The 18,732-nt window shown below is 49.1% G+C and overlaps 2 protein-coding genes and 1 pseudogene across 3 annotated transcripts in view; 1 reads left to right on the top strand and 2 right to left on the bottom strand.

The window, feature by feature from the left end:
- Positions 1-8,001, bottom strand: part of LOC101527004 (elongation factor 1-alpha 1-like) — a 39,256-nt pseudogene extending 31,255 nt beyond the window's left edge.
- Positions 1-8,327, bottom strand: part of PEAK1 (pseudopodium enriched atypical kinase 1) — a 313,213-nt gene extending 304,886 nt beyond the window's left edge. For both annotated transcript variants that reach the window (XM_058665498.1, XM_058665497.1), the window contains exon 1: positions 8,137-8,327. The gene's annotated coding sequence lies outside the window, so the exon portion shown is untranslated. The remainder of the gene's footprint in view (positions 1-8,136) is intronic.
- Positions 8,328-8,686: 359 nt separating this feature from the next.
- HMG20A (high mobility group 20A) overlaps positions 8,687-18,732 on the top strand; it is a 67,388-nt gene continuing 57,342 nt past the window's right edge. Inside the window, exon 1 of the mRNA XM_058665496.1 lies at positions 8,687-9,104. The gene's annotated coding sequence lies outside the window, so the exon portion shown is untranslated. The remainder of the gene's footprint in view (positions 9,105-18,732) is intronic.

Genomic DNA, 18,732 nt, shown 5'->3' with positions numbered 1-18,732 from the left:
GCAAAGGTTGAGACAGGTAGGGGTCTTAGCCAATTGGGTCAGATGAACCACTGGCACGCACATAATCTAGGGCTGGGAATAGACTCGGTTGGGGAGCTATGAGAGTACACCCTTGCTGGGTTGAGGTTTCCATGGGAGAATGCGGGGGCCAGAGTGGGGGCTGTGTTTTGGTCTGGATATGGCTACAATCTCCCTTGGCACAAGTGTAAACTGGAGCTGGGGGCACCGGGCCAGGCTAAAGGCCAGCACCATTTGGTGCTCTGGAGAACCTGGGTAGATGTAGGCCTGACTAGGCTGGGTCTCTGTCCCTACTGAGCCGTATGTGAGCAGTGTCTGGGTATGGATAAACCTTGGCTGGGCTGAAATATCCAATATCAAGAACTGGAATGGATTGAAGGCCAGTAATGGCTGACCCACTGGCATACACTTGGCATAGGTGGGGGCAGACCAGGCTGAACCTGTTCACATCACCTGCTGGTGAATCCGAGCACCAGAATAGTGTAGGTCAGGCCGGGTTCGGTCACAATACAAACCAGTGCACATTACAGAATGCCCAGGTGGGGTGAGCCGTACCAGACGTGGCCACAGTGCCCCACCAGCACACGTGCGAACTGGGGGGGGGGGAGTGAGAAGGGGTAGAGCCGGCAGGGGGAATGTGCGCTCCCCTGCTAGACAACCACTCCCACTGGAAAGCGTAAGTTGGGATGGGGGTAGACCAGACCAGGCAAGGTTACAACACTTGTAGGCCTCAGGTGAGCTAGATCAGGGAAGCGCCAGGTTGGGCAGGCTGTTCCGACTGGTGCAAGCAAAAATTAGAGTGGGTGAGGGTTGGCTGGGATTTGTAGCAGCAAGAGCTGGCAGAGGCTGGCACTGGGGGCTTAACCTGTCAAATTAAACTCCAGAACCATCTGGAGAGTGCATAATCCAGAAGTTGGAGTGGCCTAGTAGGGAGATAGTGGGCACCTCCCTCTTGGATTACCACTCGCACTGGAGAGCACAAAAACCAGGACAGGGGCAGGGGTGGCTAGCCAGTAAGGCACCCACCAGTATGTGTGTGGACTGGATAGTAGGGTTGACTGGGTTGAACTAGGCTTCAATGCCCACTGACATGTACGAGAGCTAAATGGGATGTGAGACAGACTGAACAAATCTGCGGTACATACTGGCAAGCATGGGAACCAGGGTAGGGGCAGGCCTGGTGGTGGTTATTATGGGGACTCGCCCAAACTAGGCTGCAGATCTCACTGGTTTGCGTGAGGACCGAGTATGAAGTGGGCAGGATCAGGCTGGACTGCAACACCCATCGGTTTGCGTGGAAGACAGGGCTGGAAACAGAACTGACCTAGCAATGAAATGACCAGTATGTGCATAAGCTGATTGGGGCGACAGACTGTGCTGGACCCTGTACTGGCAAGTACACACAAGAATCAGGTCTGGGATCATCTCAGATGAAGTTTCTCTGGAGATCCCTCCAACTGAACTGCTGATCTCAGAACCCCAACCATAAAGACACTATGTCAGCCAGTGGATTCTGAATAGGTTTCATCGCGACTGGAATGGCGAGATTGGCAGCAATTCAGAACTGTTGAACTATCAAAACTGCTTGAGGGCCCGGCAGCGTGGCCTAGCGGCTTAAGTCCTCACCTTGAAAGCCCCGGGATCCCATATGGGCGCCGCTTCTAATCCCGGCAGCTCCACTTCCCATCCAGCTCCCTGCTTGTGGCCTGGGAAAGCAGTCGAGGACGGCCCAAAGCTTTGGGACCCTGCACCCGCGTGGGAGACCCAGAAGAAGTTCCAGGTTTCCTGGCATCGGATCGGCGTGCATCGGCCCGTTGCGGCTCACTTGGGGAGTGAAACATCGGATGGAAGATCTTCCTCTCTGTCTCTCCTCCTCTCTGTATATCCGGCTTTCCAATAATAATAAATCTTTAAAAAAAAAAAAACTGCTTGAGCGTGACCCTCAGAGCATGCCTCACATTGGGGACCTGGGATGGGTGGGAGGCTGGGTGGGGCTTTTCCCTTTATTTCTCCCCTGATTTCAGATACAGGGGGGAAAAATGATGACATTAGTATGGAAACAATGGTCTTACCCACTTTCCTGTAGCCCTTGACCCTTTGTACCCTAAGTAACTAAGTAAGATTATCAAAAAACAAAGTAAAATGAAAAAATCCTAAAATAAAAAAATTTTTTAAAATCTGTGACCAAATAATCATCCCATTTTCCACAAACTTTTTAAAGTGCCCTTGTATTTCTCAGCTCTGTCCACTCAGAGACTGGAAGCAATGGCACTCCAGCAGCCAGGAGCCACTGAGCACCCAGATCTTGGCTCCAAAAGACTGCTCTCTAACAACCAAGAACCAAGGCTCCGCAGGGAAATGCTGAGTCTAGGAAGAAGACAGGAGGAGCCTGAGGCACTAGGTAGTGCCAAAGTAAAGAAGTGTGCATGGACACACACCAACCAAGGTTACCCGCATATCAGAAGGGCACAGGGCTCCCCACAGCCATCTGGAACAAAATGACCCAAAAGTCCCAACCCAAAAATAAAGGAACGACTCATAAACTTGAATGGATATTGATGATGAAAAGGGACAAGCCTTCCTTATGGAAGAATTCCAATTGGCGATTGTAGAAACAATGAGGGAAATATGGAAAATACCTTTGACACATCACAGCAACCATTGCTGTAGGCAAGATCTACTGCTGGCAAATGCTAAAACTAGTGGCCAGAAACAGGATGCGGGCAAAGCCTTGGAGTATCTGATCCCAAATACTTGGCAATGACGGCAGTGGTTTTAATGTATGTCCACCAATTCTGATACTCCTGGCTCCAGGAAATGCAGTTTAGTTTCCCTTCCCTCGAATGTGGGCTGGGATAAGTGACTTATTGCTCAGAAATAGAAAATAGAGAGGGAAAAACACTAATTTCACAGGGGAGACACCAGACAGCTAGCCAGCCCTCCCCAAAGTGATCACCACTGGGGAGTTATCCGATGGCATGGACTTTCTGCATGTTGTCACTTCACCTCCGTAATAACCTTCCCAAGACCCTGTAGCTCCAGTCAGCTCATGATCAAATGCCAGACAAACCTACACTGAAGAGTATATAAACACCTGACCAGTACTCTCTAAGTGGGTAAAGGAAGGGAGAAGATGGCCCCAACAGCCAGAGCAATGCAAGACGATATTCTGATTTGGAGAAGGGAACCCGAGCCAGATACTAGAAAACTAGCAAAAATACGCATAAAGCTTGACGTTTGGCTGAAGCATGAGGCCAGTGTTCATTTCTTAGCCTGACAAATGAACTGTGATCATGTAAGATGTTGCTATTATAGAAAGCTGGGCCTGGCACAAACAGGCTAGTGGCAAATCCTCACCTTGCACACCCGGGATCCCCGTATGCGTGCCGGTTTGTATTCCAGGGGCTCCAATTCCCATAACCCCATGCCTTCCGACTGCCTTCACATCTTTGCTGACTTGTCAGCACCCTGCACACACATGCAGTGTCCTTTGGTTCCTTCGAGTCTTACCAAAGTACATCCAAATTTTGTTTGGTTTGAAGGCAAAGGCAGCTTCTCCTCTACTTACACTCTTTCCTTTAGAGCCTTTATTGAGAACATTGTATCCCTCTCGATTAGCTACACTTCCAGCTGTCATTCACTCTTCAGCCCTCCTCAATGCATTACAAAGTAACTCACTACTCCACCAGAAGTTACATTGAGACATCTTAATCACCTCCATTAGGTCTTAATCCCATTTGTCCTTCTCCTGGCAGGGTAAGAGGGCTAACAGCTCTGGGTCCTTGAAACACTCTCTCTCCATGGCACATCTCTCCGTCTCCTTCTTCCCCTTTGGCCTGGCACAGACAGTTGGCTTCCTAGCTGCTGGCACCATCTACCTAGCACAGTTTACAACAGAAAACGTGTGACTCCTCCTGACTCTTCAGTCTTGCTCAGTTCTATTACCTGCTCACCCCCTCCTCCACAGGAGTGGTCTTCCTTCTAGCCTCGCCCTGTTTCTAATCCAGCACTCACTTCCCTGTCAAATACCTGAAACACAACTCGTATTTTCCCCCAGATTTCTGAACAGAATTAAGCCTTCTTAGTTTCACTCAACAGTCAACACTTTCACACTCTCTAAAGTGGTGCTGCCTCTGGCTATGAAGCACCGAATGCCACGAAGTCCAAGCTGAGATGTGTTCCAAGCGCACAGCACACAGCAGATTCCAAAAACTTACTAGGAAAAGAGGAACATCAGATTTTTCAGTATCACTTTTTCCATTGAGTGCATGTTGCTACAACATTTTGGGACCCTGCACATGCATAGGAGACCTGAAAGAAGCTCCTGACTCTTGGCTTCGGCTCGGCTAGGCTTAGCTCAGTTCCAGCCGTTACAGTCACTTGGGGAGTGAACCAGAGGATGGAAGCTCTGTCTCTTCTCCCTATAAATTGGCCTTTCCAATAAGAATAAATAAACCTTTTTTTAAAATGCAATACTAGCGGGCCCGGTGGTGTGGCCTAGCAGCTAAAGTCCTCACCTTGGACGCCCCGGGATCCCATGTGGGCGCCGGTTCTAATCCTGGCAGCTCCACTTCCCATCCAGCTCCCTGCTTGTGGCCTGGAAAGCAGTGGAGGATGGCCCAGGCCTTGGGGACCCTGCACCCGTGTGGGAGACCCAGGAAGAAATTCCTGGTTCCCAGCTTTGGATTGGTGCAGCACCGGCCATTGCGGCTCACTTGGGGAGTGAATCGTCCGACAGAGTATCTTCCTGTCTCTCCTCCTCTCTGTACATCTGACTTTGTAATAAAAAATATATAAATCTGGCCCGGCGGCGTGGCCTAGTGGCTAAAGTCCTCGCCTTGAACGCCCCGGGGATCCATATGGGTGCTGGTTCTAATCCTGGCAGCTTCACTTCCCATCCAGCTCCCTGCTTGTGGCCTGGGAAAGCAGTCGAGGATGGCCCAAAGCTTTGGGACCCTGCACCCGCGTGGGAGACCCGGAAGAGGTTCCAGGTTCCCAGCTTCGGATCGGCGCGCACCGGCCACTGCGGCTCACTTGGATCACTTGGGGAGCGAATCGTTGGATGGAAGATCTTCCTCTCTGTCTCTCCTCCTCTCTGTATATCTGACTTTGTAATAAAATGAATAAATCTTTTTAAAAAATAAATAAATCTTTAAAAAAATGCAATACTAGCAAATGTGTTACATATATGACTTAGGCTTGCAGCTGATTACACGTTCCTACAGAGCAGCAGTGGTGGAAAACGGACTTTTCCTCTTTTGAGTGGAACGCGTTAAGATGAGCACGGGTAGCCCACCAAGATTCCAGGAGCCTCCTTCTCCACCCGGCGACACCAGGTGTGAGTCCAGTCCTCCTCTTCCTCCATGCTGCCATGCACAGAAACCACAGCACACACCAGGCACACGTCACACCTTCTGTAGCCATTCAGGTCTCTTCTCCAAACTGTGAAGATCCTTGCAAAAAGACACCCTCCACATACAATCAGATCCTACCATGATGCCGGACGCATAAAAGGCACACAAACACTTGTCAAATGCACCTGAATTAATCCGAGAGTCACTACAATTTCTAATTCCATCAGGAAAACCAGCAGGGCGGGTGCCTAGACTTCCCCAGGGGCTCCAGTCAGCAATGGGGTGTGCGGGAGGCGGGGGGATCCCCATCAAGAGCTCAGCCAAGGAAAGGGAAAAAACAAGCTTGCCCCACACACCTGCCTGGGAGCACCAACACAGGGATTTCCCACAGTGCTGAGGGAGCCTGGCGCTCACGCCTGGCATGCCAGGGGCCACAGTTTAGATCCAAAATTGCTGAAATAACCCATCCAACAGAAAAAGAGTGTGATTTGGCAGGTTTCAACACAAGCAGCCAGAGCCCAGCACCTGTTCCACTTAAGCTGTGCATCATTACAGTTAAAAACAACAACAAATGCCTCTCCTGAAGCAAACGCTAATCTCGTGATGCTGCGCCGTGGGGCAATTTGCAAGAGTTATGACACGCAATGTGCCAAAGCATGAATTTATGGCTCATGCTTATTTGGCAAATATGCTTGGCACGGCTGGATGTTGAAAAACATGGATGCAAATGAGCAAATAAAAAGTTTTTTCAGCTCTCAGGCTTAAATATTTACATGACCATAAATGCACCAAGATCAATTCTTAGAGGAGTAAACAAAGAAGGCGTCTCAGGATCACGTTTTTTTTAATGCGATCATCAGGAAACAGTTACTGAGTAGCCTTCTTTCTTCATGGGCCTCTGGGTAGACTCCCAATACGGTGAATTCTGAGACAATGTTGATGGGTTTCCAGCATTACCCTCAAAGTATCCCCGGCATTGCCACAGGATAGTAGGGACAGTCACAGCACCCCAGAGGCACAAAGTGATCTTATCTTTTCCTCTCACCGCAACACTCCTCTTCCCACACTGGAGCCAGGCCAAACAGAAATGTCAGCCCCTCACAAGGGGTGTGGGGGCGGGAGGGGAAGGACCAGACATTAAAAAACCCTTCGATAGTTTCAACATTTCTCCCTACCCATCACCACCACCAAGTAATACAGTCAAGCTAGCTGAAAAGAGAACAGAACAGAACACAGGATAAACTATCGCCGTCAGTCCTCCTTGGACATCCCTGGGAAAGGGAAGGACTCTACAATTTTTTCACATAGCCTGTGGCGATGGATGGTCACAGCCAAAACTCACTTGCAGTGGCTGAGCGTTCTGCTGCCAGAGGGAACTGCCCATCTCTGGACTGGTGGCCCTACTTCCCATTTCAAGAAAACGCACCCCACCTGCCACCATGGTTTCCCAAAGGAAACAGCGCCCAGGCACTTCCCAAAGCAATGAGGGTGGTCAGCGCAGCGGGCTCTCCCGCTGGGCCCCGAGATGACCCTGAGAAGCCAGCGCCCAGGATTGCTCACGGAAAGTTTTACCCGTTTGCATAATTCGCGTTCTTTCACTTCTACACTGCGGAAACCCACAGGAGGTTCTCAGCCTGCCCGCGGGGACTCCATCGCCTCAAGCATCGGGGTTAAAAAAAAAGAAGAAAGAAAGAAAAAGGGAAAAAGGCTCCCTAACTATGGCTGAGCAGAAATAAATCAGCACAGGTAGGCCCCAAACTGAACCCTCGCAGGCCAACCTCCAGCAAGACAGGTGAAAGCTGTTCACCAGCCCTCAGCTTACAGCCTAAAAATAGCCCGATATGTCAGTCTCCAAGTATTTAATTCAACATACAATGCTAACCACGTTCAACAGAGGCACGAGGGGGAAAAAAGAGATTGTAACAGGTTTGCTATATAGCAAGGCCAGTCAAGATGAAATAATAGTTTTCCAACAACTCATCCCTATCCCCTCGCCGCCAGCCCTCCACTAACTCCATCCCGCAGCTCGCAGAGCCCTGCACTTGGATCTTATAACGATACCACAAGTAATGCTTTTAAGGGGGCGGCGATGGGGGTTGGGGGTGCCGTTGCTTCTGGAAATGCAAAAGACAGGAAAATGCTGATCTGAAGCTCCAGGACCCTCCCCTCATACCCGTGGGGGCACGCGATTGCGTAGGGCATTAAGAGGGGATGGAGGGGGGCGCTGCAGACAGCAGCGGCTCCGACGGGGCGGAAAAGAAAAGTTGCGAGAAGGGACGAGTCCACCCACCGAGCCACGCCGCGCGCCCTGGGCTCCGGGAGCGCGAGCAGGAGCAGCAGGAGCAGCAAGAGCAGCAGCAGCAGCAGCAGCAGCCCCCTTCCAGCCCCAGCCTCCCGGCTCGCCCGGCTCCTGCAAGCTTCACTTTCCGCCCCCAACCGGCCGGGAGCCTCGCACAAGCCGCGCCCGGGGGTTGTCCTCGCCGCCCGGTCCCAACTTCGCCTCCTCTGGGGGGCGCCGCGCTCCCCGGGCCGCCGCGGGGAGCGGGGGGCTGGGATGGCGAGGGGCGCACGGGGGTGCGCGGCGCCAGCAGGGCGCGGGGGCGGCCCCGGGCAGCCGGGGAGCCCGCATCGCCGCCGCCGTCACCCAAGACCCCCGGATCCCCGAGGGTCAGCGCCCTCACCCCCGCGGCGGCGGCGGCGGCTCTCAGCAGCCGGCGCGTGAGGAGGAGAGGGGGGAAAGGCGGGCTAGCCTTGCCGCCGTTACCTGAGGGGCGCCCACGCCGCCGCGGTGATCACCATCGCCGCCCGGCCCGTCCCCTTCCCGGTGACCGCGACCGCCGCCGCCGCCGAGCAACTGACACTGACTAACAACTAACTAAACTCCTCGCCGCCGCCGAGTCCACCGCGCGCTCCCGGGCGCTCGCTGTCCGCCCAGCCCACCGAGCCTGCCCGCCTCCTCCCGGCCCCGCGCGCCGCCTCTCTGCGCGCGCCCGGGGGCGAGCGCGCGCGCACGCGGCCTAAGCGCTCCCCAACTCTACCCCCGCCCCCGGCCTCAGACCCTGAGGGAGAGGGGAGGAGTCAACGCGTGGCCCCGCCTCTGCGGGGGCCAACCTGCGAGGGAAGAGACCAATGGAGCGTCTGATTGGCCGAGGGGCGGGGCTAACCCAGTGGGCGGGGCTCCCAGGACCTCGGGGGTCAGAGGGGAAATTGCCATGAAGCCGCCCCAGAAAAAGGGCGACCAAGTCCTTTGACGCCTCAACCCGTCATCTAACATAAAGTGTGTGTTTGCACAGACTCTCGGTGGATAATAACGACCAGTTTTCAGCTCCATTAGCGTCTGCGGGACTTAGCCTTAAAAATACTACATCTCCCAGAAGCCTCAGCGGAAAGAAGTCTCCCGTTGCGTAATCACGTAGTCCTTCTCCGCAGCGGGGACAAAATAATCCCTTCATTTTTCTGAAGGTGTCGGGAATAATATTTCATTTTCCTCCTCCCCGACACGCTCTCCAGTGTTACCGCGCCAAGAGGAGGTAGTCAGACCAGGTAGTCAGACAACTAGGTGGCGAGAGGGAGAAAGGACAGCGAACTACAGTGGCTGCGGAGGAATTCTGGCCGTGCCGTGAGACGCCCGAGGGCGAGGAGCGAAGGCGCCTGAGAGGGGCTGAGGAGATTGTCGTGGGTGCTGGGGGCTTTCGTCAGGCCCAAGGCCCCGCTCGCCCCTGTCGTCCGCAGGTCAGTAAGCGAGGCGAGCTCGGGAGTGGCCCTCCCTCAAGGCCGACCCTCTTGGTCTGTCGCTGTTCCTGCCGTGGGCTCTCGGTCGTGGGGGCGCCTCACTTCCGGCCGGGGGTGGGGGACATGGCTCACTTCCTGTGGGGGCAGGGTGAGGCTTTGGGGGTGTCCGGCCCGCTGGGTGTGCTGGAGGGGGAGGAGGAGAAGGGCCTGAGACCCTCCTGGGGTTTGGGGTGAGGGGGCGGTGCTCCGGGGTCGTGTCTGCCCCGAGGGTGCTCAGCACCTGCCTCGGGTAGTCCCACTTTGGAGTTTGGGTCCCACGTGTAGGGTGTACAGTCCTGCCTCTAAAATATGCTCGAGGCTGCCTTGTGAAAGTGTTATCCCGCTCTCCTCAGGTCAGCCTCAGCACTGATCGCGGGGTCGTTCCCACCTTGGCCTGCAGCGGGGCACCTCGCTCCCCAGCCTGGCACCTGCTGCACAGGGCATGCTCCCTGTGTAAGAGTTCCAAGCAGGAGACCCAGGAACCCAAGTGGACTTTAACGTCTAGCTGCTACCTCTGGGTAGCAAACCTTCAGTTCTTAGGCCTCAGAACAACTTACTGGACCATAAGGCTTGCCTGGAGCTTACCTGCTGCGGAAGTTTGTGTTGATACATTCCGCTCCCCCTCCCCTTGGTAATTTCAGTTAAATTCAGTACTGATTCAAAGTTGGGATACATTCTTTTAATTATTTATTTTCATTGCAAAGGAGGATTTACAGCGAGAAGAAGAGACAAAGACAAACATCTTCCATCCTCTGGTTCACTCCCCAGGCAGCCGCAACGACAGAAACTTCACCGATCTGAAGCCAGGAGCCAGGATCTTCTTCCAGGTCTCCCGCAAGAGTGCAGGGTCCCAAGGCTTTGGGCCGTGCTCCACTGCTTTCCCAGGTCACAAGCAGGGAGCGGGATGGAAAGTGGAGCCGCCAAGATTAGAACCGGTGTCCATATGGGCTCTCAGCACACGTGAGGCTAGGACCTTAGCCCCTAGGCTGTGCCGCCCCGCATTTTGTGTTTTTAAAGCACAGATTGTGAAACTTAGCCTAGATTTTAAGGATGAGGGGATGGTGGGAAATGACTCACCTAGGAAATAAATAAGTACTTATTTTCCCATATTCCAGATTTTTCTTTCGAAAAATGCAATATTAGTGAACACTCAGCATTTTTCAATCTGTTTTAAGGAACACGGTCCTTTTGTGTATGTACTGAGACACTCTACCTGTGCGCTGCCTGGGACATCTATGCAGTGTACCTGAAACTCTGTCTTTTAAAGAGCTTATAACATAACATATTTTTTGTGTGTTCTATCCCACTTCTGAATTCACAATTATTTTCATCTTAGTCCTAGTTGATTGAGAGTTAGAAAATGCTTTTGTCTAAATGTTACTGTGAAAAAAAAATCTTGGACTAGTGCAGTAGCCTAGCAGCTAAAGTCTTCACCTTGAACACGCCAGGACCCCATATGGGCTCTGGTTCTAATCCCGGCAGCCCCGCTTCCCACCTAGCTCGCTGCTTGTGGCCTAGGAAAGCAGTTGAGGACGGCTCAAAGCCTTGTGACCCTACACCTGCATGGGAGACCTGGAAGAAGAGACTCCGGGCTCCTGTCTTCAGATCAGCTCAGCTGCAGCCATTGTGGCCACTTGGGGAGTGAATCACCAGACCGAAGATCTTGCTCTCTGTCTCTTCTCCTCTCTGTGTCTCTGTCTTTCAATAAAAATACATAAATCTTTTTTAGGCTCTGTAAAGATTTTTTTAAATATCTGACACCCTAAAATCAATTAAGTTTTACTTTGAAAGACCACAAAAGTGCTGCAGTAGTTGACCAAAAACGTAAGACAAAGGAATACCTGTGTTATTAACAGAAAATTAGAAGTGTATAGGTGCCCCAAGCAAGCAGTGATTGATTAGAGAGAAAGTATTCACCATTTTTATATTAATGGAAGTTAAAAGAAAATATGGTCACCCTGACAAATGATAGACAGTGTTGGGAATTATTGGATTATGGAAAGGTTGTAAGCCAAGTAAAAGAGAAAAATGATGTTGGAATATTGATTGCAGTACAGGGGTATTGCCTTTTGGAAACTCTTTGGAAAGTAAAGGAGTTTATTAAGTTGACGTTCTCGCTATTCAGTGCAAGCAATGCAATCATATAATGGAAAGAAGAAAAATTGCTAGAGCTGAAAGGCAAGAGCAGCTTGGAGAGCTGTCTGTGGAGAAGAAAGCCATATGTAAAGGACATCTTTGAAAGGTGTTTTGTGATGGCTGACAGTTATTCATTGATCCTCTCAAGAAAGAAATGTTAGAGAAACCTGTGAAAAATTGAGAGGGGAAGGCCGCAGAAAATGATTTTACTCTGTTTTTCTGGAGAGGCTTCTCGTATTCCAAAGATTTCTTTGTTGTGGTCTTCTTGGCATGTCCTGATCAGAACATAGAATCAAAATTAGGAAAATACTTGTGTGAAGATACTGTGTTACTGTGCCGGGTAAATGAAGTTGGAGCTTTGATTCCATGACTTGCCATCTATAGTAAAGAAATGGTTGTGCTCCCTGTATTTTAGATGTAGTGCTTGGCTTTAAACAACTGCTTTCTGAAACCAGGCACTGAATGCTGTTCACAGAGGTCTTGAAATATTTAAAGAGCAGGTTAGGATTCTGGATTTGGTCGTACTGAAATTTGATCATCCACAGATAGTTTTCCGTAATGTCTTTTCGACCTTCAGTCCACCTCGTTTTGTGAGGCCAAGCTAATCTTTTGCGGATAATTGCTTTTCTTTCATCCTTCTGGTGGTGACTTGTTTTAGTTTTGCTGTAAAGCTGAAGCTTGAAAGTATGCTGGCAGGTTGAATGGTTTGTTTTCCATCGTGGTTTATGGATTGGAGAGACAGAGGAAGCGCCTGTACACTGGTTCCCTGCTCAGATGCTCCCCTCACTGAGGCAAGTTGGAAACCAGGAATTCCAGCCCCATCTCCCATGTGCTTCTGCCGGCCCCACCGCCTCCCTGGTATGCATTGCGCAAAGGGAAGCAGTGCCTGGTATAAAACCCAGGCGGCCCAGGAGCCAGATACTACAGTATGGCCCTTCTGACATCTTAACTGCTAGACCAAATACTTCCATCTCCCCTTAAATGTTTTTTTTAGATTTAATTGCTCTGCCATCTTTATTTCACAGCCTTCATGGAGTCTGAAATAAGAATAGCCCTTATGTGACGTGGATATTTTGGTGTTGGGAGATGTATTGATTTGTTTGGAAGAGTGGCAGAGATCTTGTATTCACTGGTTCCTTGCCGCCGAAGGCTGCAGTGGCCTAGACGGCAGGACCTGGGAGCTGCATCCACATCTCCTGCACGAGTGTTGAAGGCTCAAGCACAGGGATTATCCGTGATGCTTTCCCAGGCATGTTACCGGATAACTGACTCAGAAGTGGAGCAGCCAGGGGGTGAACTGGCCCTGTGGTGTGGGATGCTGGTATCTCAAGCGCTGGCTTCCCCGGCTGTGCCATGACACTGGCTTAGCTTTTTACTCTTTCAGCAAAGCTTCTTGAGTTTCTACTGTGTGCCATTGTTCTAGGGATTTTGAATACAGCCGATACAGATATTTGTAATGGAGTTTATCTCCCTTGGACTCCCTCATTGTTCATACTGTATCAAGAGGCAGCCCTGACTTGGATCTGCCTTGTCTTGATCTGTAAGCCATTCTGAACATAATTTTCCATGTGTCACCCTTGTTTTCCTCCACCCGTGGACACCCCTGTGCTACCCAGGCAGCCCCTTTCCCTGACTCGGCGTTAGCATCTTCCCTTCTAGCCTTCTGAGAATCAACAGTGGGAACGTAGGGACCAGGTGGCCTGAATTCAGACTGGTCTCTACCTTGTACTGGCTGAGCTGATGACTTGAGACACCTTGAGCAGTTTGAACTCCCTGAACCCCCGCTTCTCGAATCTAAACAGAATGTGGTTAGAACAAAGATAGTGAGTTTCATGAGTGCTGCATATGTGAGCTTTGTGAGTGCTCCACTGGTCCTACCTTTGCGGCTCTGTCTGCTGGGCCTTGCAAGTGGCCTCAGGACTAGGCTCGTTGGGAATCTGCCTTCCCCTCCTGTGAGCATCAGCGGGCAGTTGTTAAGATTTTCTTGTTTACTCATTGTGGGAAGGAGAAATCACTGATTTCCAGGATTACTTTAGAAATGATACATAATAGAAAAGTTTCAAGGAAAGATTAAGGAATCCCTGTGGAATTCGAGTTGTTCCAGAAAAACTAGACCTGTGTAAACACTAAGCCTCAGGCAGGCTAAGCCAGCACTTGGGTTCCTGCATCCCTTATCAGAGCGCCGGTGAGAGTCCGCGACTGCTCTTCTGCCCAGCTGCCTCCAGATGCTTCCCGGGAAGCAGCGAAGGATGGCCGGAGGCCTGGGCTCTGCACCCAGCGGGGAGACCTGCCTGCGTTTCTGGGCATTTGGAGAGTGAGCCAGAAAGATGGATCTGTTGTAAGATGGATCTGTTGATATCTCTCTCTCTCATTCTGCCTTTCAGTTGAAGAAAATAAACATTCTTATAGGTCCCCAAGCCCAAAGCATAACATAGAAAACCGTTCATACTATGACCATATTTCTTCTTACCCATCTCTGCTTGCCAAACTGGATGGTCTCTTGGGGAAAAAGAATCTACTGTGCCCAGCCTCTTTGTTCATGCTGTCCCCTGCATGACAAATTTTTCTTTTTCCCTGGAAACCCCAGTTTATAAAAATGTTCCCTTCTTGAGATTGTTTCTCAAAAATAACACCTTCAAAAAGATTTTGAGGACCAGAATGAAGGCGTAGTTGATTCAGCTGCCCCTGGTGATGCCAGAATTCCATGTGAATACTGGTTCAAGCTTTATTCTGACCCACTGTTTCTGTTACAGTGTTTCTGTCTTTGTTTTTTTATAGGTGAGAGACAGAGACAGAGATCTCTTCTGTTAGTTCATTCCCCAGATGGCTGCAGCGGCAGACTGAACCAGTCTGAAGCCTGGAACCAGGAGTGTCTTCCAGGTCTCCTACATAGGTGCAGGGGCCCAAGGACTTGGGCTATCCTCCACTGCCTTCCCAGACCATAAACTGGGATCCGGTCAGAAATGGAGCAGCCAGGGCACACACACCGGCATCCATATGAAGTGCCTGCATAGGTGAAAGATTAGCCTGGTGAGCCACCACACCAGCCCCATGTTCCACTTTAGCTCCCTGCTAATGCGCCCGGAAAATCAACACAACATGGCCCAAGTCCTTGGGCCCCCTGCACCCATGTGGGAGACCTGAGAGAAGCTCCTGGCTTCGGGCCAGCCATTGGGAGAGTGAACCAGCAAATGGTTTTGGTTTTGGTTTGGGGGTTTTTTGTTTTGTTTTGTTTTGTTGGGGTTTGTTTGTTTGTTTTTTATTTACTTGAAAAGCAAGCAGACAGAAAGTCTTCTCTCCTAATGATGCTGTACTCCCCACCTCCACCCCCGTTATCCATGATAGTCAGAGCTACACCAGGCTGCAGCCAGGAACCAGGAGCTGAAGCCAGTTCTCCCACAGCGGGGACAGAATCGTGCCAGTGGAGCAGCGCAGTGGGAATCCTGAGACAGGAGCAGAGCCGGGACGTGAAGCCAGCCACTCTGGTAGGGGACATTCAAAGGGGGTCTCTATTACCTGACCAGACACTGCCTGCCGAGGACAGGTGTTCTGGCTTTTTATCTCTCTACTATTCTGTGACCCTCAAGAGCACTTCGTCAGCTTCTTGTGGCATTTAGCACGCGGTGCTCTCATTCATTTGTGTTGCATTGTGTAGAGTTGATGTCCTCCGCTAAGAGGCTAAGGACTTTATCTTTGTTCTCCAGTGTCTGCTGTCGTTCCTGGCGCAGGGTGATTCACATCATAGGCATTCAGTAAATTTAATTCTAAAACTGTCCCCAGATGATGAAGATAGATAAATCTTAATGGAAAGGAACCAAAGGCAATGATTTGGAGAAGTCAGTACAAATAGAAGTATTCATTTGAAGAAATATTTTAGTACCTTTTATGTGCCAGGCACTATTAAATAAGACCATAGCTGTTCTCCTAATTTGAATTATTTTCTTAGAATAAAGTCTTCTGAATAGGATTACTGGTTCTGAGAGTCTGATCATGTTGTAGTTGTAAATACAATGGCTCTAGTTTCTTAAAAGATGGTACTGATTTTTTCTTTCATGATACCAGCATTGTATGAATGTCAATTTCACCACAGTTTTGCCAGTAAAAGCTTTTGGCTAATTGCTTAGGCATAAAATTATATTTTGCTTTTAACCTGTAGGACCAGAGGGTGATGGAAAAGGAAACAAATCAGGTCCTTCTTTTAGGCTCCCTTGTCTAGGGTGGCGGCCTCTTTAACCCATGTGGATCTGTGAGGTACATAGGAGCCAGTCCATCTTCTGGTTCCAGTCAGTCGAGTGATTCTATTTAGGATGTTCCCTTTACTTCCCCGATTTCATTCACGTTCATGCCCCCTTGTAGCCATAATTCAAGTTCCTGTGTGGTTCCCGTTTCTTTAGTATTTTGCCAGATACTTTCATGTTATGTTAGTTTTAGGTTGACATTTTGTATATGAGGAAACTGAAGCTCAAAAAAGTTGGTTTCTGTCCCGCCCTCACTGAAGCAGTAGGCGACAGAAGTGCTGTTGAGTGCAGATCCTCCCACGCCAGTGCTTCTTCTCACACTTTGTCATCAATCTTGAAATTTACTAGAGGATTATTAAGCTGAAAAAGAATCTACAATGAAACTTGGACAGGAACTGACATTCCAAATGTACATAATGGAGCACTCAGCAGAGACGTCCTAGTTGCTTCCTGGAGATTGTAGTACACAGAGGAGGCTAGCAGACTGAGGTGCACTTAAGCCCACATTCTCCAAGCCCTCTTTGTTTCTTCCAGAAGATCAGGTGCAGACTGCCCCTAAGTCTGTGAAGGAACAGAGTAGGAAGCAGTCATTAGAAAACCAATAGTGAAATGTCGCTGATTCCAGAAAGAACAGATGAATGGCTTGGCTCTTAAGAAAGTGTCGCAAAGTAACCTTAAAAGAATTATTCTTTCTGGGGCTGGTGTGGTGGCATTGTAAGCAAAACTTCCACCTGTAGCACTAGCATCCCATGGGGCACCAGTTCAAGTCCCGGCTACTCCACTTTCATTCCAGCTCTCTGCTGGAAAGCAGTTGAGGATGGTCCAAATGCTTGGACTCCTGCACCTATGTTGGAGACCTGGAAGATCCTGGCTACTGGCTTCAGATTAGCTCAATTCTGGCTGTGGCTAGCCATTTGAAGAGTGAACCAACAGATGAAAGATTGTCTGTCTGTCCTCGCTATTACTGCCTTTCTTACAAAAATAAATACATCTTTAAGAAAATAGTATCCAAAAGGCAGAGTTACAGAATAAGGGAGGCGCACAGCAAGAGAGATCTTCGGTCCAGCGTTTGACTACCCAAATGGCTGCAGTGGATGAGGCTGGGCTAGGCCCAAATTGGGGACAAGGTCCTTCATATGGGTCTCCCATTTGGTTGCAGGGTCCCAAGTACTTGGACTATCTCCCACTGTTTTCTCAGACACATTAACTGTGAGCTGGATCAGAAGTGGAGCAGCCAGAACTCAAACCAGCACTTGTGGGATGCTGGCGTCACAGGCAGCAGTGGCTTAAGCTGGTCGGCCCCAACACTGGTCCCACAATGCAACCTTTTAAAATAGTAACACCGAGTGGAACATGGGAACAAGGTTTGTAGTGAGAGGTAGCTGCCATGAGCTATATATATTGCAGTCTGTTGCTGACAGTACAAAGGCTAATTAACCATGTAGAATAGGTGTGTAGCAGGCTGTGCCATCTGGGTTTGTGTAAGTGCCCTCTGTGGTATTCTCACAATGACAACATTGCCTAACGATGCATTTTTCAGAATGTGTCCCCGTCATTCAGCAGTGCGCGAGAGTTTTCATAATGGAGTGAAATGTACAGCCTGGAAAGCAGGCAGTAATGGCAGAAGGAGGTGGCTTCATTTTAATTCAAATATTGTATACTCAGAAAACAGATTTAAGAACAAGAATGTAAAAAAGAAATGTCATGTTTTAAATCTTGCTTCAGTTGGCTGCAATGCAATCATAATTTACAGGCAAGGCACTGAGCCCCAGGAATACACACCAAGTAGGGACAGGATGGGCTCCAGAAAGTGGCCTTCCTGCTTCCAGCACATTCTACACCAAGGCCAAAGTGAATTATAAAAACCTAAAGACCCTTCTGTGTGATTGCTTTGTAATGTACATGTATACACTTTTGTACCTTAATGTTTAATTATTTTAAAAGAACATTTGTCTTAAAAACAGTAGTCATGAAACTTTGCCACACGTGGCTGAATAGTTGGGGAAGAGTTAGAACGGCAAGTGATACTGGAGCCCAGCTGGACACTGATGTGCCAGATAGGCCGCCTGTAACTTACACCTAAATAATATTCTACTACACCCAAGATTGCATTGTTGAAGGAAGGAGACACAGGTCTTTCAAAACTGTCCTAAAAAAATGTTTTTATTGAAGGATAATGGTGTAAGCGTTGTATTTGTATGTCAGCATTTGAATTTTTAATCTGCCCTGGTCTCTTCTTCCATTCCTTCCCCTTTCAGTGAACTGATAGCTGTGATTCTGGAGGAACAGTATCCAGCCTTCTTTGTCCCGACAGTTCTTATCTCCCTGTTTCCGTCCTTTCTGTTCCTTGTGGCATCCTACTTGCTGTAACTTTGGGGAAAAGCAGCATAACTGTTACTTCAGCAGAAATAAAAGGTTCATGCTCCTGAACCAGTCCACTTACAGCACATTAAGAAACGCTTCAAATAAGGACAAGATGTTAATAGCACTGCTGTCTCTACTGTCTTAAAAAATGAGGCTTTCTAAGTATCCAACAATGGAATACTGATGAAGCAAATTATCATCTATCGGTGGCCTTTTAGGCATTCATTTTTCATGTTAGTGTGCTTTTAAATACATCAAAAGATGTTGCTAAAATGCTTTTGCAAAAATGAACTGAAATAAGTCAGAAGAAAATAAAAACTGATGGGCTTAGTATATATCTCTCAGGCTTTTCTACTGGCATCACAAACAATACTAAGACAATATTCTATAGTAAATGTAGAATAGTTACTAAGAAACAGTGCTCTAAAGTCAAATGCTAGCTTCCTCACTGACTGGTAAGTGATCAGGAGAAGGAAGTGGGGGATGATGATTATATCTTTGTGAAGTTAATAAATATAACTAGTGCTTGGCACTTAGTAAGCCCTGAGTGGTGGTGTTTTGGTTTTGTTTTATTTTTAATCAGACATCACAAAGATAAGTTCCATTTAATTTTCACATCTTCATAACACTCTTGGGATATTTTCATCTGATACAAAGTAAAATCGAAACTCAGAATGAGGTGAAATACCTTGGCAAAGTCATGTAGGTAAAAAGCGATGGTTTTGATTCAGAACCTGAGGAGTGAATTTCCATTTCTCCTTCAGAGAGACTAGGTTGCTGCAGATGGAGGCTTTTGCTGAGGCCATGAAGGGCCAGATGAGGGAAGTGAAAGCATCCGGAAACTGCCCAAG

Source organism: Ochotona princeps, chromosome 6, assembly GCF_030435755.1.
Source record: "Ochotona princeps isolate mOchPri1 chromosome 6, mOchPri1.hap1, whole genome shotgun sequence".
In the NCBI taxonomy this organism is placed as follows: domain Eukaryota; kingdom Metazoa; phylum Chordata; class Mammalia; order Lagomorpha; family Ochotonidae; genus Ochotona; species Ochotona princeps.
Note: the sequence above shows the minus strand (reverse complement) of the source record. Positions and strands in the feature narration are given on the sequence as shown.